General features: G+C 41.0%; 1 long non-coding RNA gene across 1 annotated transcript; it reads right to left on the bottom strand.

The window, feature by feature from the left end:
* Positions 1-777: 777 nt before the first annotated feature.
* Positions 778-7,017, bottom strand: LOC147818240 (uncharacterized). Its single transcript, XR_015438166.1, has 2 exons — positions 6,850-7,017; positions 778-1,596 (listed from the first exon to the last, which is right to left on the bottom strand). It is a non-coding gene; the product is annotated as an uncharacterized LOC147818240 (long non-coding RNA).
* Between the last annotated feature and the right edge of the window lie 842 nt (positions 7,018-7,859).

The following is a 7,859-nucleotide window of genomic DNA, read 5'->3' as shown; positions in this document are numbered from 1 at the left end:
TTTTTCACCCTGTTTTGACTTTCAAAAACACTTTCCAGTCTGGCGGAATACAGCCTCGCAATTTTAGTATGGATGAGGAAACCTATTGGAAGTGACGCAAGACGTGTTGTCACTAACTGTCTCTGTGATCGCAATTTTACTTGTCGTTTGGAATCCACAATATTTTAGCCTTTATTTACTTCCAAGAAGAGACTTTTATTCGAGGCACGTCTTTATGTCTAACTTCCTGTTTGATATGTAGAGTTGGTCATACCTGTTAGTACGAAGCCTCGTCATTCATGAATTCTCCCTCTACTTCCCTTTCTCCTGCTCTCTTTGCTCGGTGTGCCTTATGTTAGGTTATTCCTCTGCCTCCTTTAGTAATAATCATACATGCAAAGAAAGTAGTTTATTTGCTGTAATGGAGATGAGGTTCAGTGTATTGGAAGTGCTCCTCCACTTCACTGCAGTTCCCATGCAGCCAGGAAACCAGAGCAGCTCGGTAGACTGCGGCTCGTCACTCCGCTGACTAGTAGTGGAAATATCATCAGTCTGTCAGTCACTCAGTCAGTGACATTCCAGATTGTTGGGCCGGCCCCACTGATGCGGTCCAGCCAAAAAAATACTAGTGTGGACAAATATTTAGATATAGCCCAATGTGTGAGACATCATACAGATTTTACATAAATTTCACTCAACAAATTGCTAAGAAGAAAAAAACATACACATTTGTTTTTGTACCATTATAGAAAAAGATTTCAGTGGTTATATGATACATATGATACATGTCCCAATACATTTTTGGCATTTTTGATTATTTATTATTAAGTTCAGTTGGCTTTCTGTCAGTGAAGTCAATGAGGCACTTTTGCTCACACTACATGTGTGGTCACAAATGTCCCTGACCACCTTGACTATTGATAAAGTAAACTAGCCCCAGTGCACCCACAATAGGGTTTGCATTTAGAGCCACTTGACATCATGCAAGACAGATTTTATTGCCAGGTGTCTACAGGGCCATTTTAAAACCCCTGATTTCATTGTCAACCAGGGAGCAGCTGCATTCCATCCTTATTTATATTGATGAAATGGTAAAGTAATGTGGTGGATTATTAAATATCTTCTGTTGGACTCATGTGCAGTTCTAACCTGTTTGTTTATTATTTTATCTTTGAGGTGTACGGATTTAACTGAAACTGAGGTAGGAATTGTAGTTCATGGTGAATTCCCGTCTGGACCTTTTATCGGGGTGCGTATTTTAATGAGCCAAACACAGAAAGAGAGACAGGAAGCGAGGTCAGCTTTAAACACCGTGATTAGCAGTTCAAAGAGAACAACCAGGGTTTCATCTGCCTCTCCTCCTCTTGGCTGTCCCTCCCCGCACACACAGTTCCTCTCATCTTCAAACAGCCCGGGTGGAGGGTGGAGGGTGAGGGATGGCCTCTCCTGGGTCAACCTACAGGGAGCATTGATGGCAGGAGGATGGAAGGCTGGAGGGCAGCTTTGTTGCCTGCTTGGCCTCTCCCCTTGCTGGGCCATGATTAAATCAAGGCCCTGGTGTGAGGCCTTCTGCTGGGGCAGCAGTGGGCCTCTACCCCGTTGAGCTTGGATGTGTCCCTTAAAGGAGATGTTAGAAAGTCAAAGCCTGTTATTTGTTTTTGGTTTTTTTGTTGTTGTTGTTGTTTTCATTCATTGCAAGTTCTCACAGGACACTCTTTTTTTCCTTGCATGGACCAAATACATCACTCTGAGATGCCCTATACCTGTCCAGAATCTCAAGTTGTTATTGTTAACCTGCTGGGTATCAAACATAAGATCAAGTTGGATTTTGATGCTCTTCACTGATATACTTCACATAGCCCTTGGCCTTCAAGAACAAAGGCACTCTGTAAAGGTGACAGGAATCACAAAAAGGCAATCTCAAGTAGGACCGGCATAAAACCCCTTCAGTTAATATTCACTGGTTGTACACACACAGACAATACATGTTTAAGAAAGTTTAACCTCATTTTATAGAGAACCTTAGAAATGAACTGAAACTGAGGAGCAGGTGAGAAAATCTGGGTCAGGTGTAAATGAGCTGTCCCTCTATAGCCATTACTGAAGTTCCTATGAGCAATCCCCAGTTGTTCCAGCAGAGCTGCCCAGTGGCAAACAGCAGAATGCAGTTGCCCTGGGCAACTCCCTGGTGGGAATCTATATAGCTATATGAATGTGACACAGTATGGTGCTGAAAAATAGCATGCATGCTCAACCAAAGCCCCTGTGTAAATAAAGATTCAAAAAGTTAAACTCCAAGAAAAAAAACTATAACATGTAAACTTTTGAAAGATTGTAAGTCTCTCCTGCAGAGCAGCAGCAAGTGATTGCTGTGCCCCAGGTCCCGTTCCTGTCAGCCTGACACAAAGAAGGGGGAACGCACTCAGGGAGAGTTATTCTTATGTAATTACTCTGAAATCAAGGGAAAAAAGTCTTTTTGTCTTTACGTGTAAACTTTTGGGAGATTCAAACTCCCTCCTGCTGAGTAGTAGTGAGTGATTGCTGTGCCCCAGGTCCTGTTCCTGATGGGTTGACAGAAAGAGGGGAGAAATGCATTCGGGGAGAGTCATCATTTATCCTTGTGTAATTACTCTGAAATCAAGGTGCTGAAATATCTGTACTCTGGTTGACCAAAGAGAAAAGCCCCTGAAGGACTGTCTGGAACATACGCTGCCTAGGAAATGAAGATACGGAGAGGAGAGGCAAATCGGAGAAAGAAATGGACAGAAATATAAAATGAAGAGAGGAGAGAAGGAAAAAAAGTCAATACAAGGTCAAGCAGTTTTAAAAGAGATGGTCTAATGAGCAGTCAGATACAATGATTAATCAGCAGGCTGATGAAGGATGGAGAAGTATAGTGAAAAAGTGTGTGTACTTGCGAACACTGTGTGAGCTAAACTAGTGACTCTGAACTGCATGGACTGTGTCAGGATGATTTGTGCTATCTCACGTGCTGTAGATTGCCAATCACTGAACAGCGAACTGAATTGATTTTGAATATATTGTCTGTAAGTATCAAAACTTTAAAGCACTTGTTTGGCCAGGGTCGAGTGGGAACACGCGCTAATCAAAATGCGTCTGTTTTCTGAATGTTTGCAATTGTGTACTATGACATACTTATTAGTTTAGTTAAAACTAAAACGCTGTTGAAATTCCTCTCGGAATTAGCTCCCCTTTCATCTTCTAAACATCCGCATTGAAAATTCTCTCTTTTCATTTTTTTTCCTGCAGTAATTCTCTCAAACTCCCCCTCCCTCTCTGCCAAATGAGAAGTTTAGTTAACACATCCAGCACTAATCTCAGGACCATTATGAGCAGCGTGGGGATGAAAGAATAGTAAAGGAGCGGATGAAAAGCAGGGAGGGCTTTTGCTTCTTCTCGGCTACGTTGTCCGCTGACGAGGGAGGTTTGAGGATGTTTGAGTTAAGGAGAAAATAACTCCTGAATTCTCTTATCTTCCCAACTCTTCTCTTCCTGCTTGCACTTGAAAACAGCAGTTTGTGAGGAGCATCTCTTGGTACACACATTTCTGTAATTCAATGTGCATCTTTAACACACGTGCGCTCACTCTTATAAGCTATACGCGCACTCAAGTGTTTGGGACTATGGCAGGAAATGAATATTTAAGCATTGAGCCGCAGGTGTAGGAGCTGCAGCCATTCCTTGAGTCTTCTTGAGCACATCAATTATTTACCAGTTTGAGGCTTCAAAGTGGTTTTAAACATCATAATTTTCTTCTCTGTGTTCTCTTTAATCAGGCACATCATCTCCATCGTCCCCTTTCCTCGGCTTTAGCCTCCATCTGCTTTAGTCACAGGTGCTGTGGGCAAGTTCTCACTGCAGAGTCTCTGAAATGACGTGTCTGTTTCTCACCTGTCAGGGGTTACACGTCAGGGTGTGTTAGTTTTCGACTCCGATGCTTACTCGCGAACACACTGAGGGAGGGGGTGGGGGGGTTCAGCGAGGGAGTGAGGGACAGCGTTTGAGATACATGTATGCAAAGCTGGAGGAGGTCTGTGTGTGTGTGTGTGTGTGTGTGTGTGTGTGTGTGTGTGTGTGTAAACATACATGTGAGCTAAAGTCCTGATAGAGTTCCTTTGCCTGGACAGGATGTGTAACTATAGCGAAGTCTCCCAGTGATTAGGCTTTGATGTTACCTTGAGTGATAGATGAGAGAAGAGGACGAGGTTTGGAGGAGAGGAAAGGTGATGTTGCTGACACAGTAGTTTGAGACAACTTTCTTCCTCATACTTATACTCATACTTTTCAAGAAAAAACGTTTCGATCTGCACTCCTAAAACCTCGGCACAAAAAAAAACAACTGCTTTGCTTAGAAGATGGGAAGAGTATAAACTGGAAATGGGAGGGGAGGCAGCTGAAGCGAGTGGTGGAAGGGAGTTGAGAGGAGGCGTGAAAAGGGTAATGTCAAATTTATTTCTAATGCATGAAGGAGGTAGATGGAGGTCACTGCAGTATTCACATGCCAGGATAACGCCTGAAACAAACACACACCTGCACCATAATCAACAGATTGTCGCCCCAAGCTCTGATACGTGACAAGGGGAGCCAGAGAAGACGGAAGAGAAACATGCAGATAGACATTCTCACTGAAATGAATCATCTTGACACACAATACACATTAACCAGTAGCAGAAGATGGTTGGTGCTAATCACTGATCAAAACACTTTTTTTTTTTTCTGTCTCTCTATATATAACTGTGGAATCATAAAGTCCATGCATGTGCCTCTTGTTTGTTTGTCTGTCTTAGATTTTGGGTCAATTTGTGTTAAAATAACGGGTGTCCCTGGTAACAGAGGCACTTAGCTACTTGATTTCATTTTAGCAACTGATGATAAGAATGGCCACTATACCCTGGAACATGTGCTTGTTATTCCTTGTTATTCCTTATTCCTCTGCTGGAGGAGAAATAATGTTCTCTGCGAGCACAAAGCATATGCAGAGTCTAAACAGAAATCACCTCAGTGAATCTTGATCCCTTGTTACAGATAAGTATAATTAGTTATCCACAGTAGTAATGTTTTGCAGCTTTGTACATGTGTGCTGTATCACAACATTAATCTTCTGTCTTCAAAGGACGCTATTACCTGAGAGCAGTGGGACCTATGAAGAGCTCGAAAATTAGACATCCATCTTTAGATAAAACTAACTCCCTCTATTATAAAACATGATTGCATTCATGAAAGGAAAAGCACATTATTCCATGATTCATATAAAGATGTGCTTTAAAGGATAAAATGTTTGCTTTAAAAACAGACGAATTTTGACATCTTAATCTTGTGTAAATGAATACACATAGTCTTGCATTAATGGAAGTCGTTAGTAAGAGGTGGAGGGTGTACATCCTCTTGTCCTTCCATTACTGCGCCTCTTTTTTTATTCTCATTCCATCTTCATTACCTCTTGACGCGCACACTGTGTATTTAATAAGCTGGGTTATTCAACCCTGATGTTTGTTCCATCAGTGCAAATGAAACCTTGGCTTCTATAACTTTTGCTTTTACAGTTACTGTATCCTGCAGGAGCAATTTAAAGTGGCATCCCTCCTGTTGCACTATAATGACACACTCTGCTCCTTTTTACCATGGTCCCCTGCACATAAACAACAACTAAACAAATAATGATATCCCTCACACAAATTAGATTGCTTTTCTTTTACAAATAATCGCCTGAAATGATCGCACAGCAACAGCTTCCTCTTAGTGATGAGAGGAGTGATTTGATGAGCCTTATGAACCTTTGAGTAGCAGTATTGATGTCATCTATATTCATGCTGGCTTGTTTCAGATACATTCACTGGATCAGGAAATGTCATTGTATTTCATTAGCATTTATACATGACTGAACTATGAGCGCACCTTGGCCACAAATAAGACACAGCTTTCCACTTAAAAGGGGCTACAGTGCCATCAAGTGGTTTTAAGATGAATTGCAAGCTTCTTGGCACTAAAGAACAATCGATCCATGTTTGAGTCTCATTTTAAGTCTTGAGAAATCCCCTGTGGTGCCAAGACAAGAACACACTGATGTCCCCTCGCCATTGCTGACCATCCAGCAGTTTAAACACTATCAAGTCAACAGAGCACAACTACTAATGGATTCTGAATGTCAGTTAGGACATTGTGGCCGCTTATATCTAAAAGTTAGAGTACAAAGAGGGACCTGGAACAACACATATCTCTGCCACTGATAGGCTGATGGGTTTGCAGTATAAACATCCAAATGTGTTACTGCACATTGTACTGAAGTGCAACCCTTCAATTCCGATGAAAATCAAGTTTTTAACCTTGTTAACATGTCCATATAATGTTTTTTTAAATATAAAACAAGATGTATCATGACCGAGATAAGCAGTCAACGCCATGACTGCTTATTTCCACCTTGGAACTGCAGTCAACCAATGACAGGCAGCCTGGGGTTCATATACCATATAACTAAGGAACCAATCCTGCCAATTTGCAGGAACAGGGGGATCAGGGCAAAATAAACTGGAAACCTTGTCAGTACAGAGAGCGAGAGTTTGCGTTAATACAACCACTAACACTGTGTCAGCCACTGCCAGTTTCAAGCTAACAAACAACAATAAACAAATAAAAGATGCTAACCACGCTAACCATTCTTATATGTCTGCCAGTCACCAATTTTAGTGCACAACACACTACTTATCTGAGTCTAGGTCTGATTGATTTGTACTGTTCTTTCACTGGTCACTGAAACCTTGTCAGTACAGAAAGCATGGGTTTGCAAAGCTACTGAGTTAGCCACTTCCAGTTACAAGCTAACAAACAACATGAACAAATGACTAGTCTTACCGCTCTGATATGTCCTCTAGCTGCCAATTCTGGTGCACAACAAACTCCTCACTCTTCACCAAACTCCTCAGTCTGTGTCTGACTGAGGCTGAAACATGTGGCTGAACCGCTCTGATGTTTCCTCCTCTAACTATCTTGATACTCACTGCTCTTTCACCTGTCAACCTAGCGTGAACAGCAGTGGTGGGCGGGGCATAAGGCGTGATCTAGAATTTCTCAATGAAGAAGTAAGCGTAGATGCCCCAATTTTTCATTTTTTTGTCTTTTGTTAGGTGGGAAAACCATGTTGAACAAAATATTAATCATAGCAGAGTATTCTTACATAGTTTTAAACATGTCTGGAGAAGAATTTTATCTCAATTATCAAGACTAAGTAAGCAGCACATTGACCTCATGTTCAACTAGAAGGGGCACTCAGAGAGTGCAGACTTCCACCAAGGCCAATGTCAAATAACATAGACCAGACTTAAGAGAAACAAAATTCAAATTCATGGAAAATGATCCGGATCTGCCCCAAAATTTAATGGATTCTTTCATGGCACATGCTCCATCCCTCTTCCAAGTTCAGTACAAATCGATTTTAAGACTTTTTGTGTAATCAAAGATGACAAACAAACACACAGAATGGGGTGAAATCATAACCTCCATGGTGGAGATAATTATGTTATAAACACAGTAATTGGTTTTTGTATGTACAGTAAATAAAAAGACAGGCTCTCTTTATACTATATGACATTCATATGAATTAATATGCAGCTACATTTTCAAATGCGCTGCACATTCACAAGAACATACACAGATTTCTGAGGTAAAAAAACATCAAGATTAAACAAAAAAATTATATTTATGAAATTTATGATACTTGCAGTCAATCATCATTACCACGATAGGTTCATCATTTGCAGTTGATAGATTCCAGGATATTTCTCACTGTATCACAGTAGAATAAGAAGAAGTTTTTGCTCTGCTAACTCTTCTCCTCAATTATGAATATGTATTGTTATGGGGAA

Source organism: Seriola lalandi, unplaced genomic scaffold (genome assembly GCF_002814215.2).
Source record: "Seriola lalandi dorsalis isolate HSWRI2012SDOR001 ecotype SW California unplaced genomic scaffold, Sedor1 jcf7180002054672, whole genome shotgun sequence".
NCBI classification, from domain to species: domain Eukaryota; kingdom Metazoa; phylum Chordata; class Actinopteri; order Carangiformes; family Carangidae; genus Seriola; species Seriola lalandi.
Note: the sequence above shows the minus strand (reverse complement) of the source record. Positions and strands in the feature narration are given on the sequence as shown.